The 19907-nt window shown below is 54.9% G+C and overlaps 1 long non-coding RNA gene across 1 annotated transcript; it reads right to left on the bottom strand.

Moving 5' to 3' along the window:
- Positions 1 to 13709: 13709 nt before the first annotated feature.
- LOC109500165 lies at positions 13710 to 18782 on the bottom strand. The gene is made up of 3 exons (XR_006598659.1): positions 17590 to 18782; positions 15762 to 15839; positions 13710 to 14082 (listed from the first exon to the last, which is right to left on the bottom strand). It is a non-coding gene; the product is annotated as an uncharacterized LOC109500165 (long non-coding RNA).
- Positions 18783 to 19907: the final 1125 nt, after the last annotated feature.

The following is a 19907-nucleotide window of genomic DNA, read 5'->3' on the forward strand; positions in this document are numbered from 1 at the left end:
GAATCCGGAAGAGAGAGACAGATCCATGGGTGGGTGTCCCCTGAAGCAGAGGAGCAAAGAGTGCCCAGGACAATAGTTCCCTAGGAAAGGGCACAATCCCTGCCAGCCAGGGAATCAAGGAGGGCTCCATGGAGGCGGCGGCCAGGAGATGGAAGGGAAAGGACATTCCCGGCAGCAGGTGCACAGGCAGGAAATTGAGAGGCCTCGTCAGCATCTGGCAAGGGGCCTGGGTTGGCTAGCTCCTTGGGCGGGCCAGCCATGAGGTGTGGAGAGACATGAGGCCAAAGGGAAGCTAGGTTCCAGGTAGACAGAGAGCTTTGGATGTCCAATTAAAGAGTTTGAACTTTATCCTGTAGGCAATGTGGAGCTCTTGCGGTTTTGCAGCAAGATGGACACCTGGGGCAGGGGTGGCCGTGGGAAGCCAAAATGGTCCTCACTGGGAGAAGGGAGGGAGGGAATGTCTATCAGGGTCTCCCAAGGGGCAGGAACCCCAGCCCCACAGTCCAACTCTCCCACAAACCAGGTTGGTGAAAATAGCTGGGAATCCCTCTGGGATAAAAATAGCTGTGGGCAGGGGAGTTCACCTGCATGGACAGGTAGGAAAAGTAGGTCATGGCTGAGGGCCACCTGGGAGGTGAGTGAGAGGGAGCCGGATCTCCATTCAGAGCCAGCTGCTTCCTCCCTCACCCAAGAAGATCCAGCCCCTCTGGGCAGCGCTGAGCAAGGTCCATCGACGGAGTCAGCCCTCCCAGGCCTGCAGGCCACCAGAAATCTCCCCCGGGGAGGTGGGGGCATTCCCATCTCCTACCTGTGTCAGGGCAGTTCTGGCTTCTGGGCGTCTTCTGTCACCTTGCCTTCACTTCAGGAATCCACCTCCCAGAAGAATCTAATGCTTGGTCTCTTGGTGCCATCACTTCCTCGACTCACTGAGTTCATAGTTAATTGATCTCCTTGTTGCTATTGTTTACGCACTGAGCATTTATTAAGTTCTATGTGCCGTGCCAACTTCACACTACCCGGGCCTTTCTGGAATAGGAGTCTGTTGCCCAAGAGCCAAGCATTTCTTTCTTAGAGCCCGTGTCCACACTCTTAAGTTGTTTCTTAATTACCGTACAGTAAGCTTTCTTTTCCTTCTAGTGTGCAGTTCTATGAAATGTAACCTACGTGTAGATCCGTGTAATCACTACCACAATCAGGCCATAGACTGTTTCCTCATCACCCCAAATCCCTCATGCTATCCCTCTATAGTTACACCCTCACCACACCCATAACCTGGGCAACCACTAATCTGTTTTCCACCACTGTAATTTTGTCTTTTCGAGACTGTCAAATAAAGGAAGCCATTCCATATATAACTTTTGACTAGCTTCTCTCATTTAGTCGAAATGTCTGCGATTTGCCCAGGTTCTTGCATGTATCAATGCTGCTCCTTTTACTGCCGGGTAGTGTTTCAACATCTGGATGTACCACACTTAATTAAACCACCCGCCCAGTGAAGGACATTTGGATTGTTTCCAGCTTTGGGCTCTTACAAATAAAGCTGTGCGAACATCCGTGAACAGGTCTGCAGGTGAAGAAGAGTCTTCATTTCTCTGGGGTAAACGTGCAGGAGTGGGATTGCCGGCTCATGTAGTAAGTGTAGGTTTACAAGAAACTAACAAACCACGTTTTCAAAGTGTCTGTAGCATTTCGTGTGCCCGCCAGCAGCATACGAGAGACCTCTTTCCTCTGCGCTCTCCTCGGCACTTTGTTTGGTCAATATGTTCTAGTACATTTATTCTAATAGATGTGTAGTGGTATCTCAACGTTTCTGTCTGCATTTCCCTCGCGCTGGTGACGTTGAGAGCTCTGTATCTTCTCATGTGTTCACATGCCTTCTTTGGGGAGGTTGTCTGTACAAATCCTTTACCTGTTAACTGGGTGACTTGTTTTTCTTGTTGAATTGTGAGAGTTCTTTATATATTTTAGGTAGGAGTCCTTGGTCAGAGGTTCTCCCCACTGCCTCCCCGTGTGCAGCTTGTCTCTTCATTCCCTTGACAGTGTCTTGGGCAGAGCAAAAGTTTTTCATTTTGATCAAGTCCAATTTAGCAAGTTTCCCTTTCATGGGTCATGCTTTTGGTATCATTGATAAAGCCCTTCACCTAACCCCAGGTCACGGAGATTTTCACATATGTTATCTTCGAAACGTTTCACAGTTTCATGCTTTCCATTTAGATCTATGATCCATTTTGAGTTATTGCTTATGAGTAGGTCGTATTGCTCATGGGCGACCCATTGTTCCAACACCGTTTGTTGAAAAGACTGACCTCTCAGCATTACCATGTCTTGGGACCTTTGCACATATCGATCACATCCATGTGGATCAATTTCTGCACATTCCATTCTGTTTCACTGATCTGTTTCCATCTCTTTGCCAGTATGCCACCACCCTGATTAGTGTCATCTTATATGGTCTTAACATTGAGTGGATCCCTCCCATTTTCTTTTCAAAATCATTTTAGTTATTCTAGTTCTTTACCCTTTCGTACAATTTTAGAACCCCCTTGTTAATATCTACCCCACCCCCACAAAAAATCCTGCAGGGATCTTGGTTGGCGTTGTGTCCAATGTGTAACTCACTTGGAGAAAATGGATATCTTGACTGTGTTGAGTTAGATACAGTATCTTTCCATTTGTGTGGGTCTTTGTTGATTTCTTGAACTAGCATTCTGTAGTTTTCAGCATACAGATCCTACCTACCAATCACACTACGCTCTTTACTTGTCCGGATGCCATTGTCAGCCCCACAAGGTCATGTCCCCCATGCTGCACACCCCTGTGTTCAGTGAGCTCCCAGCAGCCTGCCTGAACTAAGTATCCCTGAATGGACGACAGCATTTCTGTACACGTCATGTCATTTAATCTTCCCACGATGCCTCCAGGGGAGAGATTGCACTCCTTACTTTGTGAAGGAGAAAACCAAGACTTGGAAAGGAGCTGTAGTAGGTGTTATTCTGAGATGGCCCTCAAGATTCCCACTCCTGGGCATACACCCCCTGTAAAATCCTCTCCCTTGAGTGTGGGAAAGACCCGGGGCATCACTCCTGTGATTAGATCACATTCTATGGCAAAGATGAAGTGAGTTTGCAGATGTAGTTAAGGTCCCCAATCACATGACGTTGGTTAACCCCCCAGGAGATTCTTGGGTGGGTCTGACCTGATCAGGTATACCTTTGAAATTAGAGTCTAGATAGAGTCTAGAGTCTACAGTCTAGATGGAAGACATCAGAGAGGTTCAAAGCAGCAGAGGTGCTCTTCTGTTGTTGACCTTGAGGAAGCAAACTGCCGTGTTGTGGAGAGAGTCCCACAGCAGAAAACAGCAGTGACATCTGAATTGAGTCGCTCAGTCCCACAACAACAGGGAACTTGACAAAGGAGGGCCTCAGATAGGATCATAGCCCCAGCCAGCACCTTGATTTCAGCCTGGTCAGACCTGGAGCAGAGAACTAGTTATGCTGTGCCCAGACCAGACTACTGACCTCCAAAAACTGTGAGGCAAGAAGGAGGTGTGGGTTCAGGTTAAGTTTGAGGCCATTTGTTACACAGCACTGGAAAACTAATACAGGACCCCTTCCAGGGTCCCAGAGCTGGAACCCATGAGTCCCCAGACTGCCAAGCTCCTGTTCTTCCCTACTCAAGCATATCTTTTATTTATTTTTTTAAGGCAGAGAGAGAACATGAGCAGGGGAGAGGGGCAGAGAGAGAGAGAGAGAGAGAGAGAGAGAGAGAATCCTAAGCAGGCTCCAAGCCAGGATGCTAGGCTTGATCCCACGACCCTAGGACCACGACCTGAGCCGAAATCAAGTCAGATGCTCAACCGACTAAGCACCCAGGCGCCCCCACTCAAACATATCCTAATGCCCTTCTCTTTAGGGGGGCACGAAGGCCCTCTCAGGTCATGCCTTTTGCTTAGCCTAGCTTTGCTTTGCTTTGTTTTTCTGTTTCGATCTTGGGCTTTCAGCGTCCATGGTCCATGATGCTCCTTAATGGTCTGTTCACAGCCCACTTTGATTTATGTGGTTAGTTAGTTGGTTTTAATAATGCAATAAACATCCATAAATCCACCACCCAGAACAACAGCTAGTCCTTGACAATAACCACATCACACCATGGCCTCCCGTTCCCCCATCCCGCGACCCATGGTCACTGTCACCTGAATCTCCTCTTCATCATTCCCTTGCTTAGTACTTTACAGAGTTTAATTATATCCATACGGAATCCATGAAATGAACTTTTAAAAACTGCAATGGTTTTTAACTTTTTAAAGAGCGTCATGTGGTATGCAATCTCTTGGGACTTTTTTCATCTCAATTTTATGTGGCCAAGATCTGTGCGTATGGGTGCATGTTAGAGCAGGTCACGCATTTTGACGTTTTGACGGCTGCGTAGTATTTCACAGGTGACCACACAGCCGCAGTCCCTCCCTTCTTCCACTCTGCGGCTCACAGGCACTTGGACGGTTTCCAGCTTCTTGCCATCGTGTGATTCCGCCCAGGCTCACACCGGTCTCCCGGTTCAATAATTCACTTCTGAGCCCAATTCTGCTTCAATAAACCAAAGCGGAAGGATTTTGTTTCTTTGACCTAGGAGAAACGGGAGCCTGACAAAACTGTTGGCTTGGGGCCCGCGCTTTGACTGACTGCCCCCACAGCACTCACCCAAGGTCCATCTGAACGCCATCAGCCCCAGATCTGGGGCCATGAGCCCCCCCGTCACCCACCCGGGGAACGTCAGAGCACGCAAGCAGCTCTGGCCTTACCGGAGTTTCAACATCAAGAGCGGGCTCTGAGGAAGCTCGCTGACCACAGTGGTGGCTCACTCACGGCTGCGGGCAGGGCTTTGGCCCCAAAGACGTCTCTCCAAGCACTCAGAATGCCATGTCCCGGAAAGCACCCCCCACCCCACCCCCACCAGCCTGGAGCACCACAGAGCATGCGATGACAACAAACGTGGTGACAAGTTGGCAAAATGGAAAGTGAAATGCAGCCCCAGGCAGGCCCCTGCCCTGGCAGGCCTCGCCAGAGACCCTGGTTGAGTCACCGACCCCTCTTGGGCCAAAGTGTCCTCATACAGCCCAGAGGAGATGCACACCCAGTGAGATAAGAAGTTTGACATCTGGCCAGAGAGAGTACGAGAGGGTGGAGAGGCTGAGAACAAGGTCATGGCTGGCGGCTAGTGGTCCTCCCTGTAGAAGGAACCCGGCCCGGAGCTGAACAGAAGGGCCGCTCAGGCCCAGGGCCCCCACGACCCCTAAATGCACTGTTGCCATCACATCAAAGGGGACGACAGCCCCTTTCCAGGCTGTGACCCTGTCTCGATGCCCCCACCTGCCCTCTCGGCAGGAGCTGACCATACCCACACGGATTTCTTGAAGAACGTGCATCCCCACTATGGGACAAGGGAGCCCGGAGGTCAGGGCCACAGCCCTTTGCGGACAGATCCGAATGGAAATTTCAGCTCCGCCCCTTAGCAGCTACGTCACTGGGCAGCCTGCTTAGGGTCTTCAAGCCTCAGTTTCCTCATCCACAAAACGGGGAGGATAAAATGAGCCATATCGTGGCGGTTAAGAGCACACTTCTTGGGCTCCCATCTTGGCTCTGCCACACCCCTTACTGTGTGACCTTGAACAAGTTCCTTCACCTTCTGAGGCTTCCATTTCCTCAACTGTTGGTGGGGCTGCAGATGCTACCCACCTCACAAGGCTGTGAAGATTCAGTGAGTTGATGCTTGCAAAGAGGTCTGCACAGTGCCTGGCACATAGTAAGTGCTCATTGATAACAATCAGCGTGCTAGTCAGTATCATTCACACCTTCACTCATTCGTCTAACTAGTTGTAATGGCGGGTACGGGAGGATGGCCAGCTATGCCCCCGACACTGTCTCCAAAGCTGTGGGGAAAACGCAACAGAGAAAGACAGCCGTCGAGATTCAGGATGTTACCACCCATACAGAGGGGCTAAAGCGAGTGCCGTATAACTATGACAGAAGACCCGGGCACCATGGAGAGGCAGAGGGGCTGAGCTGTCTGTGTTCGTTCTAAGCACCCTGCTAGAGAGAAAGCAGGGAGCTCTGTGAGGGAGGTGGTCCCTGGGGGACTGGGCTCCCTAGCAGGAGCAAGGTTTTACATGGAGGACGTGATAAGCCGTAAGAAGCCCATTATCCAGACTTGACCGTGTCTCACGGCGCGGCTAGTCTGAGCCCTTCACTGTTAAGAGAAGAAATTGAGGTCCGCATAGGAGGGGTTGTGCAAGGGCCAGTTGGTGGCAGAGATGCTGAGACCCCAGGCCAGTGCTCTCCCCACCCTGCTCGCCCCACGTGAAGCTTCTCTCACCCTCCCTGGTCACCCCTGCTGTGGAACAGACCCCTCAAAACTGAGCCAAACTGAGCGGCTAACACGAATCCTGTCACAGCCTCTCCGGAGCCTGTGGGTCAAGGGCTGGGGAAGGGCTCAGCAGGCGGTTCTGGCTCAGGCTCTGTCCTGTGGTGGCAGTGTCTCCACACGAACTAGTTTGGGCTTCCTCACAGCATGGCAGCCTCCGGGTTCCAGCAAGAGAACCGCAGGCGGCACGGTGGAAGTTTTGTTGTCTTTTCTGGCCTGGCCCTGAGAGTCGTGCAGTGTCTCTTCTGCCGCCTTGTATTGAATACAAGCAAGTCACAGACCCACCCACATTCAAGGCCAAGAGGATTGGACTCCACCTCTTGCCGGGGGTGTGGCAAGGTTCTAGAAAAACATGCAGGACGGGAGATTTTGTCTTGGCCATTTAGGAAAATAATATCTGCCACTCATCCCCCCACCTCCAGTCCTGCTGTCCCCTCCAGGAGGGAGTCGGGGAAGCAGAGGCTAGACTAAGGCTGTCAGGGGTGATGAGGCCCCGGGAGCTGTGGACACGGGCAGAAGGAGGAGGTGCTATGCCCATGAACCCCTGGGATGGAGAGAGGATGGACAGCAGAGCAGAGATGGCTGGGTGGGGAGGAGGGGGGGAATGGGGCAGTCAAATTCCGCCCTTCCCACTGCTTCGGAGCTGCTGGGCAGTCAGAGGCATTGGGCTGGCAAGTAGAAAGGGCATTGCTGACCCCCAAACAGCTCAAGGTCAGGCAGGTTCCAGAGCCCAAAGTAGCCCACCTGGGCTCCCCTCCCCTCCCCAAAAGGAAGCTCTCAAAACTTTGGTTAGCAGATGGATTGAAGAAGGTAAATTGAGGCCCAACTCGGGGAGGCCACCCCCAAGGCCATGATGCAACAGAACCGCCATTTTTCCAACAGCAATGACGCTCAGATCGTGCCTTCCCGGGTGCCAGGTCTGTGACAGGTAATGATGGGAACGGAGGGGAGCAAGAGACCTGGCTTTCACTCAAAGGACAAATACCAGAGCGAGGTCCACTCCCCCCCCCCCCGAGCCTCCCCAAGCAGCCCAGGCCTGTCCAAGTGGAGATCTGAGGGCCCAAGTGACCCCTCTTCCTGCCTTACTCCGGTCAGCCCCGTTAGAGGAGGGCAGCAGCAGCCCCAGCTTTCTGCCCATACCCCTCTCTAGGGTGAGGCACACCCGGTTGCCACACGGAGGGTAGGTGGGACCTGCATGGGAAGGGACAAGCAAGGTCACGGTCCCCCTGTATCCAGCGAGCAGCATACTCCAAAACAGAGACTGGTCCCTTGGAGCGTAGCCAGTGGAGGGGAGTGGGACGGGAAGCCGGGCACCCACCACCCGGGGTGAGAAGGTGTGACCTGTATTAAGGCTTTTTATGCTCATTACCTTAGTAACCCTTCGCACCAACCTTGGTGGAGGTCACATGTATGCCCATTCCACAGCTGAGGAAACTGAGGCTCAGAGGCCCACTTTACCAGAATGTGGTAAAACCAGATGCAGACCAGTAATCTACCAGCTTTGGGCCCAAACCCCACACTTCCCTTAGCTTAAGGATAGGAGCCCTTGGAGTCACCAAGGACACCGTCTTCAAACCCCTGGGGATCAGCCATTGGCTCGCGGGGCCAGACTCCTCTCTGTTATCCCCAGGAGCACACCTGGGGCTTGGGAGGGCACAGGGGAACAGATCCAGGTCTTTCCAGCGACACAGCAGCAGAGGGTTCGGCCTGTTCAACTCCAAGGTCATCCCACTTGGGAGTCAGGTTCTACAGAAGGTGTCAGCCCAGATCTGCCCCTGCACCCAGGTGCCCCCCACAGGCAGGGGCTTCTCACTCCCCATCCTCTTTCCTGTGTGTCCCTTCACTCACCACACCTTGAGAAGTGCAGCGGGTAGGGAGGGGGATTCGGGGCGTGCGGAGGTCAAGTTTGACAGAAGAGTAAGAGGAAGTCGGGGTGGCGGTTGCGAGGCTGAAGGCAAAACTTCCCCTCATCGTGCAGACAGAAGCTGGGCACGTGGGGAAAGAAGGCTTTTGGACAAGGAGGAGGTCTGGTGACTCAGGGCCAGCCAGAGTCTACACGGGGGAGGAAACCAATGCTTCCTCATGCCCCAAAGGTCAGAAGGAGACATGGGCTATCCCCGGAATAGGGTCAAGATCAAGGCCGCAGGCTCAATCCAGCTCCCCACCCGACACTCCCGTAGTCCTGGGTCCTAACTGCAGGTCAGCCCAGCCCGGCTCCCATGACGCCAACACTGCTGTCCCAGAGGCGTCGGAAGAGGGAAGCAGGCAAGTCTCAGAGCCCCCCTGCCCGTCTAGGATGGTGACCACGGGCAGGCTCTTCATGGGCTTTTCACACCTGCTTGTGCCCTGAGCAGAGCAGTCTGAGCCTCCGCTGTATGCAGGAGGAGCCAGATGGAGGGGGCCAGTCCTTGCCTCCAGGACTTATGAATCAGAAGCCAAGCCAGACAGACTCACCACCAGCAAATTCCCAAAACAAGGCCCATGGGAGAGAGGGTGTGCTTGCACCTGCTACGTGGCGTAAAATACACTGAATTGTTGGAAGCCCCAGCCACCATGAGGTTCTTCCTCACGCTGTCAGGGTCGGGGGAAAAGCTTGTGCCCAGTGGAGTCTAAGGGGGCAGGGAGGCAAATACCAAGTCAACATGGCTGGGGGCTTCTGTGCAGGGCGGGAGCCAGCCTAGAGCCATGGTTTAAAATTCAACCTGAGGGGGGCCTGGGCGGCTCAGTCGGTTAAGCGTCCGACTTCAGCTCAGGTCGCGATCTCGCGGTCCGTGAGTTCGAGCCCCGCGTCGGGCTCTGGGCTGACAGTTCGGAGCCTGGAGCCTGCTTCCGATTCTGTGTCTCCCTCTCTCTCTGCCCCTCCCCCGTTCATGCTCTGTCTCTCTCTGTCTCAAAAATAAATAAACGTTAAAAAAATTTTTTTTTAAACAATAAAAATAAAATTCAACCTGAAAATAAAATAATAAAATAAAATATTAAACTTGGAGGAAAGCTAAAGGTGGCGTTCCTCCATGGGCCGTGCTCCCGCTTGCCACCCACCCTGACCCCCAAGAGTTAGACTCTCTCAGATAGGATGCCTCTGTCCTGGCCTTGTTGCCCCTACAAGTGGTTTGAGTGGGCGTTGGACCGGGGTGCAGAGAGTTTATTTGGGAAGCGACCCCAGGGGGCGGGAGTAAGGGAGGAGGGCAGGGGACAGAGTGAGATAGGGAAGGGAGTTGGTGAATACCGGGATGTTTTATTGCATTAGCCGCCCCTGTGGGTGACGGGTGACCCCTCAGGGACCTATTTAACAGCTTTTTGAAATATGACTCAAAACTGTCCCCCCAGGAGGGCCAACGGGGGAAACATCTGTTGGCTTCCATCCCTCTGCTGGGCAAAGGTGTCCCCACGGGCCTGCGTGGAACTGGCCCCTGCAGCAGAGGCTGGAGGAAGCAGCCGGCACTGAGGAACTTGGACTCAAGTGTCCAACCCAGGTCTTCGCCTTGCCACCTTCCCCGAACCGTCAGCAGCATCAGGAGCCTCCTGCGGGGCTTTTCAGGGTGTGAACACTCTTTTCCTATAGCCCGAGAAGGCAGGAGCTTGGACGTCAGCAGGGGCGTGGGCAAGCTGTAAGTAAGCAGCAGGGTTTGAGGACTCGGCTAGGCTTTGTCCAGCTCAAGGACCAGCTCGGCTTCTCTCTTTAAGTGCTTGGCTCGCCAGGGGGCCTAGGTCCGGAAGGAAGCGAGTCCATTCTGCCTGGAACGGCCTGAGCCCTCCCCAAAGCGCCTGGCGGCGTCGAGCCCCGCCCGGCCTCTCCGCACGCATTTATTTCCTGCCCAGTCAGCCCCACTTCATTTCTCAAGAAGCTCATGCGGGCTCTTCCACTTTCTCTCCGCTCAGTGTCTCAGCTTTTTCCCTGGGCCTCACCCCCAGGGCCCTCTTGCCCAGCGTCCAGCCCCAGCCATTGGCACCGGCTTCCCGGGCCCCCCCGTGGCTTGGCCCTCTCCAAGCCTGTTTGGGGCCCAGCCCAAATCAGCAATTGCAAGTGCCCGCATTTCCTTCTTGCTTACACAAGGTAACCATTGTCCATGGCACGAGGGAGGACCATCTGAGTCCATGCTGCTACCGAGAGAGGATGTTTACTCAGGGTCGTAGGCCCCACCTGCACGCTGTCCGTGTCCAGCCCCCTATGTGTCATACGCAGGCCTAACACATACCTCACGAACAGGCCCACACAGCAGGTGCAGAAAACAGGCATACGAGGCACGGAACAAGCTTGCAGACTCAGAATGGGCACAAAGGCGCGGAACAGGCTCAGCAAGGGCACACGGGCGGCCTACCACTCGCAGAAACGAGGCCTTCGCACGTCCGGTCCTTCCTCCGTTGTGGGTTCCCTCTCCAGGCCCTGGGACGTGTTAGGATTCCCATTTGATAGATGAGGACACCGAAGCTCAGAGAGGTTCATTAGCTTACATAAGGAGAGGGGAGAAGAGGGGAGGTTGGTGGGCAAGGAGGGTGGGGGTGGGGGAGGGGAAGGAGGGGGAGGGGAAGGAGGGGGAGAGGTCCTGGGGAGCATCACTTCCGCAGAGAACCCTAGGGTGGCGGAGACGGCAGAGGCAGGCCCGAGAACATTTCTAGTCTTCCTCTTGGGAGATGGGGCAGTGAATTGCTCCAGGCCACACGGAGAGTCCCCCACTACTGAGCTGGGGCTTGGGGATTTGGACCCTGGGGTGGGGTGGGGCCGCCCAGAGGGGTGAAAGGGCAGGGGCAGAGCACGACCTTGAGAAACACCCACTGGAGGAGAGAAGGAAGGTTCTCAGCCTGGACTCACCCGGCGAGAGGCCAGGAGACACACGGTGCACCAGAGACAGGGCACAGCTGCCTACCCCTGCCTATGCGACAGCCCACTACCCTGGCTGGGCTCCCCGGTGGGGGAAGGGATGGTGGCCGATCGCATGTGGAGGAGGCAGGAGCTGTTTGCCAACATTCACGGCAGGGCCCGGAGGCCCAGAAACCCCCAGGAGGGGCCACAAGCACTTTGTCTCCAGAGGCCAAAGGGTAACTCAGGCAGCCTAAATGGGCGTGCACGACCATCAGAGCTCAGGAGGCAGACCAGGCACAACGCTTCTCAGAAACCCTGCATCTGAGTTCCTGGGGGGCCAAAGGGACCTCTGGGGTCACACCCGTCACTCTTGTCAAACATTCCCACTGCCCTGAGAACATGGGTCAGAAGCGGGGAGGCCCTCCCATGGGCACCTCCCGGGACAGTTAGAACAGTTAGGGTGGATGTTGGCAGCATGTAGGGGTCCAGCCCAGGCCCTCACCGCCTGGTCTCTCCACCCCTTCCAAGAGCCCAGCCCACCAAACACAGAACCACAACAGGCGCGGATATGGCCATCACCCTCCGTGATGAGGGTCAGATCAGCACTGTCTTCTCCAGCGTCCGTGCCTCATAGCCTTCTCTGTCCCCAGCTGCCAGGCAGAGCCCTGGACCATTCTGGATCAGGACACCAGCATGCCCTGCTCCCAGCATGCTCCCCACGGCCAGCCTTGGCTGTCCTCGGTATCATGGCATCCCCCGACACCTCTGGGCAACATCTGGAACAGGACATTTTACCAGTGGCCTCCCTAGCCGGCTAACTTTGGCAAAGAGCACACAGAGAAAGGGGAAGACCGCCAGTCATTCTAGACCTTTTTTTTTTTCTGGCTCTGCCCCCCACCCTCAGCCCAGACCACAGAGGCCAGGGCTGGAGCTGAAGCTGAGCAGAGGCCAGTGAGTGTGGAGGGAACTTTCTGATGGGCGGTGATATGGCCGGAAGCTGAGAAGGGACGGGGCAAGGCCTCCTTGGCTGCTCAGAATTCTACAATCGGTGACGTCCTTCCAGCTCAAGACCTTGTGTCTGCAGAGTCTGAGATACGTGTCTCTCCACAGTCACTCGGGAACCAGCTTCAAGCTAAGTTCTCAAAAATCCTACCATGTTGGAATCAAAAGGGCCTCTGAGATACAGCCCTCTAAGGGTTTTATGGCTGCAGACAAACCACTCCCAAAGGTAGTGGCCTCAAGCAACAATGGTTTGTTCATTTCTCACACTTGTGGGGGTCGTCCTGGTTGTTCTGGAAGTCTCATCTGGGGCCGGGTCGCCGAATCAGCTGCCTGCAGCTGGCGGGTCCAAGCGGCCTCACCCACGAACTGTAGGCCTCTCCACGATCAGCTGGGCCTCCATTCTCCTGCTTCAGAATCACCTGGAATGCCTTCCAGCATGGCGGAGGCTTGAGCGGGGGAAGGGAGGAGGGGTGGGGAAGCAACCAGGCCCTTTAAGTGCTAAGCTTGAAACTGGCACTGTATCACTTCTGCTGCATTTTTTTCCCCTCAGAGCAAGTCACAAGGCGAAGCCAGATTCAAGGGGAGAGAAAGTGGACTCTACCTCTTGACGGTAGGGAGTGGCAAAGAATCTCTAGCTACCTCTAAGCCACCACGGACGGGCCAGCTTCACCAGTGTCAGGAGTCAGGGAGGAGCCCAGGTCCGGATGGAGACTTGAGGACTTAGAGGTAGATGACGTCCCACCTCTGCCGCTGGGATCCTCTCCCGTCGGCCTCGAGACCCTCCCCAGTCCTCCGCACACCGTGGCCCTGGAGGCCCGGCTAGCAGCACAGGGCTGGGTCTGCACAGGGATTCGGGGAGGGCTTGGGGTCCTCTCTGTACCAACTGTTGAGGCATCTGAAGTTGGGGTGCAGGGTGGATCCCTTGGCTGTGGGATGTGGAGGGAGGGTACCTCCTGTCTGCAGAGGCCCATCCCACAGAGTTCCCAGCTGGGACCAAGCCTGGGGAGGCTGAATGTGGGGACAGGGCAGGCTCCACTCATCCCTCTGTGAGCGGAACTGAGGCCACCTGTCAAGGGAGGCTCATCCCAAGGGACCCCAGTTCTCACTCTCCTCTTCTTCCAGGTGGTCCTCTGCACAGGTGCTGGGCTCCCCCCACACTGAGCTGGACTCGGCGGGCCCCGGGAACTGGGCAGGCAAGTGGATCCCCTGAAAGCCACCCCCCACCCCCCATCTCTGTACTCCTTGCTCTCATCTAACTTATTTACTCAGCCATTTGACAAATATTTATTGAGCACCTGCTATGTGCCAGGCACTGCGTTAGTTGCTTGGGGATACGTCAGTGAGCAAAATAAACCAAAACCCTTGTCTTCTTGGAGTTGAGATGTGAGGAGGGGGAGTGTGTTTATGAATAATAAACAAATAGATGAGTAAATGACAGAGCGTTGTATTCGTTTCCCATAGCTGCCATAACAAATTACCACAAACTTGGTGGCTTAGAACAACAGAAATTTATTCCCTCCAGTTCTGGAGGCGAAGTGTCTGAAAATCAAGGTGTTGGCAGGGCTGTACTTCCTCTAAAGGCTCCCAGAGGGGAGGATCGTGCCTCTTCCAGCTTCTGATGGCTCCTGGCAATCCTTGGGGTTCCTTGACTTGAGGCCGCACCCCTCGGGTTTCTGGCTCCGTCTTCACACGGCTTTCTCCCCGTGTCTTCCCGCATCCCTCCGTGTCTCCTCTTCTGACTAGTTGTTGGATTTGGGGCTCACCCTACATCCAGGATGATCTCATCTCCAGAGCCTTAACTTAAACACATCGGCAAAGACCCTACTTCCAAATAAGTTCACATTCTGAAGTTCCGGGTGGGCCTGAATTTTGGAAGAGGGACACGTTCAACCCACTACAGTCGTATTCACAGGTACCAGGGGTTTGGATGTGGACATATCATTGAGCGGGGGAGGGGCACCCTTTAACCCACTACGAAAAGAAATAGTTTGGAGATTATCTGGAGAAAAAGAAAGCATGGTAATACAGAAGAGGGGGGCGGTGCCAGGGCTGGGGTGGGGAGGGGAGGTTGCAGTGTTGAATAGGGTGGTCAGGAAAAGCCTTGCTAAAAAGGTGATATTCAAGGCTGTCAGGGAAGTGAGGGGGTAAGCCTTGTGGATGTCCACGGGCGGGGGGGGGGGGGGGGGTGGAGCATCCAGGCAGAGGGAAACAGGTAGTGCAAAGGCCCTGAGGCAGAAGTGTGTCAGCACATCTGAGGAACAAAGAGGCAGAGTGAGTAAGGAGCAGAGTGGTAGAAGGGCGGGATCACGTGGGGCCATGCCGGTCGCAGTAAGGACTTTGGCCTTGACTTGGAGTGAGCTGAGGAGAGACAGGAATTGTCTTTGTTGCCACAGCATCACTGTAGTTGCTGGGTTGAGCGTAGACTGTCAGGGACCGTGGGCTGGAGTGGTAACTCAGCGTCCCACTCCCCCCCCCCCCAACAAGGGCAGCCCCTGGGCAACAGGCCCTTGATGGCTCTGGAGTGGCTTCCCAGGACTCGGTCATAGAGAGGCGCCTCTGATCCCCTGCCGCTGGACCCCCTGCCTGCCCACAGGGCTCAGGTTTCCCCTTGTCAGCTGTACCCACGAGAGCCTGGGAAAGTCAGCTTTCCAGAACGATTTCGTCATTTTCCATTCGGAAAAGTTTGCTGCTCTGACCACTCCCTCCCCTGCTTCCAAGGCAGAGTATGAAGGGCTGGGACATTCTAGAGCCCAGAGGGGCCATAGGCGGGGGTAGGCAGGGCTTCCAGCCTGCCCCATGGTTACCTGGGACCAGACTACCCCATCCCCCAGCTGCCCAGGCTTCCACCTGGAGGACCTCCCTGCCTCACGTGCCTGCTCCCCACGGACTCCCCCAGTCATAGTCCTCCTGCCCTGCACCTCTGCGGCCTGCTAAGGGGGAAACTACCAGGCAGAGGCACTGAAGAAGGCTATAGAAGGAGGGCAGAGGACTTGGCGTCCTTCTCCATGACTTCCTCACAAAGGCAGAGCCACTGTTGGGAACCAATCACCTGCCTTCACTTCTAAGGTAAGTGGAAACTTCCCTTAGCATCTCTGGACCACAGGGTATTCCCCTCCATGATGTCCCTCCCTCCCATTGCCATTGTGAGGTCTGTCAGTGCATAGTGTCTGACAGAGTTTGCAGAGCCTGTCAGCATTTGCAGAACCCGCTGGGTTTGCAGAGCCTATCGGGGTTTGCAGAGCCTGGTGGGTTTGCAGAGCCTATTGGGGTTTGCAGAACCTGGTGGGTTTGCAGAGCCTACCAGCGTCTGCAGAGCCTCCTTGGTCACAGAACCTGTTGCTATTTGCTGAGATTGTATCCTTTTGTTCCTCCAGGCAGGCCGCACCCATTGCACAATGGTGGCTACTGAAGTTCCCTCTCCTCCCTTCCCTGCCCTGCCCCATACCCCTCTCTGAGGTCTCCCCAAGTATCCACAGGTTATTTTCCCAAAGGCCCCAAGACACAGACCTCCAGAACCCCCACAGCCAATCCTCACACTCACCAGTGGAACTATATAATCTGGAGTCTGTGGAGCTGGATGGAGCTCTGTCCCCACACGAACAGAGGACGAGCTCGGCTCCTAAAAAGAACATACAATTTGAGGCCAAGCAGAACTGGGTCTCTGTCACTTCCTAGCTATGGGGCTTTGGGCTTCCTCTCAAGTTTCCGAGGCTCAGTTTCATCACCTATTAAAATGGGGACGCATAGTGACATGTGGCTGGATGAGATTCCCTGGATGCAGTTAATGGGAGAAGACTGAATAAATCAAATGGCCACCAGTGATGAGCACCTATGTAGGCCAGTCATGGGGCTCAGCTCTCCCACAAGAAAAAAATCATCAAGAGCTAAAGAGGTCCCAGGCATTCCTGCTCTTAGGTCCTTGTGGTGAAGATGAGCCTGCAAGGGTCTGAGCAGGGGGTTCGCTTCACCCTGACCCTGGCTGAGAGCAGAAATACTTCAGGAACTTGAGAAAAGTCAATGTGGGAGTCCTTGGCCATTACTCTTCTTCCCCCCCACCCCCAAACTCTCAATGTTGTTTTGATGGTGAAGGGGAGCTGAAGGGATAGGTTTCCCCTTAATGACTGTGAGCTCCCTGATGTAAGGGCTGTGTCTGCCCCCTCAGACTGGAACTTTCTGAGAAGGGGTCTGCTTCCCCCCCTCAGATTGAGGCTCCCTGAGATCAGGGCTGTGTCTCTCCCTCCAACTGTGGATCTGTGAGGCAGGGCTGTGTCTCCTCCCTCAACCTGGGGCTCTCTGAGAGCAAGACTGTGTCTCCCCTTCAGAATGGGGTTTCCTGAGGCAGGGCTGGGTCTTGCCCTCAGACTGGGGTCCCTGAGGGCAGGGCTGTGTCTCCCCTTCAGAATGGGGGTCCCTGAAGGCAGGACAGTGTTTTCCCTTCACACTGTGGTTCCTTTTCCCTCTCAGCCCCCAGGATGCAGGGGTCTAAGCATCAGCCTCTCCGGCTGTATTCCCGCACCACTGAGTGACCACCCAAGGGGACAGGGTGATCGGACCTGATGGACAGAGATGCAGGGCAGGGCACGAAGGAAGTGCTGATAAAGGGGCATTACTCTGAGCACTTGGCTCAGGACAAACGAGGATTGTAATCAGAGGGTTCAGCGTGAGGGAGTCAGTTGGCTGAAGTGTCGGCTGGAGGCAAAGCCCAGCGACAGGTGCTTTGGGAGAGACCGAAAGGACCTTCGTGTGGTGTCTGGGAGACAAGCCTGGGCGCTGTAGGGTGCTGAGTGCTGCAGGGGGTGCACAGATACAGGACTCCGGGAGAGAAGGTAGGACTGGGCTCCCCAGGGAGGCAGCCTCCACACAGGACACCCTGATGGGACCAGTCTCTGGGGTCAGGTTGAAGGCAGTGGAGCCGTGGCCTCAGAGCTGTGGCCCTGGGGAGAGCCCTGAAGGCCCCTCCCTCACCCCCGCCCACCCCCACTATCTGGCAGCCTTGGTCCTGGTTTCTCTGGAGCTTGTCCTCCCCTCCCCACTCAGCCCCACCCAAGGCTGAGCCACCTCTCCTCCTGCCCCTGCCCAGCGAAGTCCTGGCTGGCGCTGGGGAACACAGGGGAAGGAACTTCTTCAACAGCCCACGGAGGGCCCTTCGGGACCCACCTCCTGCTCCTGAGCCCCGCCCCCCCCCCCCCCCCGCCAACATTCCCCACCTGGAAGCCCCTCACAGCCTGGGAGCGTCCCACAAAAAGGTTACATGGAGTATTCTAGAGAAGGAAGGAGGGGCCCTGGAGGAGGCCCTCCCTTCCCTCTCCTGTCCCCATACCAGGCAGTCGCACCCCAAACTGTCAGAGGGAGCAGGTTCTATTACCCACCAGGCAGTGGGCTCCAACCAGCTTAATCCCACTTCTTCTCTCCAGCAAAGTGAAACCAACTCATTTCTACCCTCAGCCCAGCTCCAGGCTCCTGAGCAATGAGCATCTGGGGTCCTCGGAGGAGCTCCACTCTCACGGGAGCCACACTCAGTGTATGTGGATAGCGGGGTGCACCTAGAGGTAACAGTGGTGAGGGAAGGTTAGTGTTGACCCAGTCTCAGGGAGCCCCTGTCTGAGGGGGGGGGCACAGCCCTGCCTCAGGGACCCCAGTCTGAGAAGGGAAACCCAGACCCTGTTCCTTCAGGGTTGGTCTGACCTGGCCTTGAACACTTTAATCCCCTTCAGAGAGCAAAGACCAAGAGGTCATCACCTCCTGCCTTAGGTGAAGGTCCTTCCCACCCATCCCAAAGATTAGGACAGTACAGACATGGGGGCCAGAAGAAAACTTAGAGACCCCTATCCTCACTGGCCACGGGCAGGCAAGCTCCTTTGTTATTGCCCGTGGGGCCCCGGGCTATCTCAGAGTCCTGCTGAAAAGCATTCCTCTTCAGGCGGGAGTGGACCCCAAGAGTGGCCTCACCTTGTGCCATCAACCCTTCCCTCACCCCAGACACTGATTGTGGTGAAAGGCAGGCCCATGGGGTAAGGGAGTAGGGGAGGCCTGATAAGCTGACCTTCCTCTAGCTCCTGTTTTGGCTGAGACAGGCCAGCGGGCTGTTTGGTCTGCAGGCCCAGGGTGGACAAGGGAGCCTCCAAGGGGAGGGGCTCCTAGGGTCAAGGCCCCCCTGGATTGGGACAGCCTACACGCTGGCTGGAGGGCCAGGGCATCAGAGCCTCTGCTGAGGTCCCTACAACCAGGACATGGCTCTACTCAGGTCCTCGGGACGACCACCCGAGGACAAAGGGCTCCCCCGAGCCTCCCGCACAGCTTCACCATCCACCGTAGGTCCCTGGGACTCTCCTGTTTAGCAAACTTGCCCCCAAAGGGGTAAGAGGGAAGGAAGGGGTTGTCTCCCGCAGGGGACCTAGGGAGAGAGGCTGGAAAAGATCTCCTCCAAACCCCGTCCATTCGCTCCTTGGGAGCAGCGAAGTGGTGCAATAAGAATCCAGGAGAGGGGCGCCTGGGTGGCTCAGTCGGTTAAGCGTCCGACTTCGGCTCAGGTCATGATCTCGCGGTTCGCGGTTCGCGGTTCGCGGTTCGCGGTTCGCGGTTCGCGGTTCGCGGTTCGCGGTTCGCGGTTCGCGGGTTGGAGCCCCACATCGGGCTCTGTGACGACAGCTCCGAGCCTGGAGCCTGCTTCCGATTCTGTGACTCCCTCTGTCTCTCCGCCCCCTCCCCCGCTCACGCTCTGTCTCTCAAAAAATAAACAAACGTTAAGAAAAAAATTGAAGAAAAAAAAAAAAGAATCCAGGCAAGAGCGTGTTCCATCTGGGGGAGTTAAACGTGATCCTTGCATTAGATGATAGCAGGAAATTGTTTGTTTTGCTCAGTGTGGGAATGGCATGCTGGTTTATATAGAAAATTGAGTTTGTTTTTTTAGAGACACATTCTCAAGTGTCACGACGTCTATAATTGACTTTGAAATATTTTAGCGCAAAAAAAAAGAAGCAAATCTGGCAAAATGCTCATTGTTCTATCTTTGTCATGGATATTTGCAGGTGTTTTGTAGTATTCGATGTGTCTGAACGTTTAGTTTTTCATAATAAAATGTCAAACAAAGGGGGGAAGAAAACAAATGTACTATCATGGGCTTGAAACCCAACTCCACCATTTCCTTGCTATGTGACCTTAGGCAAGTCACTCAACTTCTCTGTGTCTATTCCCTCTAAAGTTAAATAGTACAACTATACACCCTCTCAGTAGGGTGCTGTGAGGATTAAACAAAGTAACTAATAGGGAGTGCCTCGCATAGTGCCTTGGACATAGTGAGTGTGCAGTTAGAAAGAGCTGCTCGTGGGGGCGCCTGGGTGGCTGAGTCGGTTAAGCATCCGGCTCTTGATTTCGACTCAGGCCGTGATCTCACGGTTGGTGGGTTCGACCCCCGCGTCGGGCTCTGTGCTGACAGCTCGGAGCCTGGAGCCTGCTTCTGATTCTGTGTCTCCCTCTCTCTCTACCCCCCACCCCCATGCTCTGTTTCTCTCTGTCTCAAAAATAAATAAACATAAGAAAAACATTTTTTCAAATGGTTGCTCGCGAAATGAATGGAGAGAAGGCTGTGTGCGGACGGAGCGCGTTCTCGAAGCCTGAGCCTCGGTTTCTCAGCCTTCAATAAGCAGCAGTTAATGTTACCACTTGGGTCAACAGCCACACCCTCAAC

This window comes from Felis catus, chromosome B2 (genome assembly GCF_018350175.1).
Source record: "Felis catus isolate Fca126 chromosome B2, F.catus_Fca126_mat1.0, whole genome shotgun sequence".
NCBI classification, from domain to species: domain Eukaryota; kingdom Metazoa; phylum Chordata; class Mammalia; order Carnivora; family Felidae; genus Felis; species Felis catus.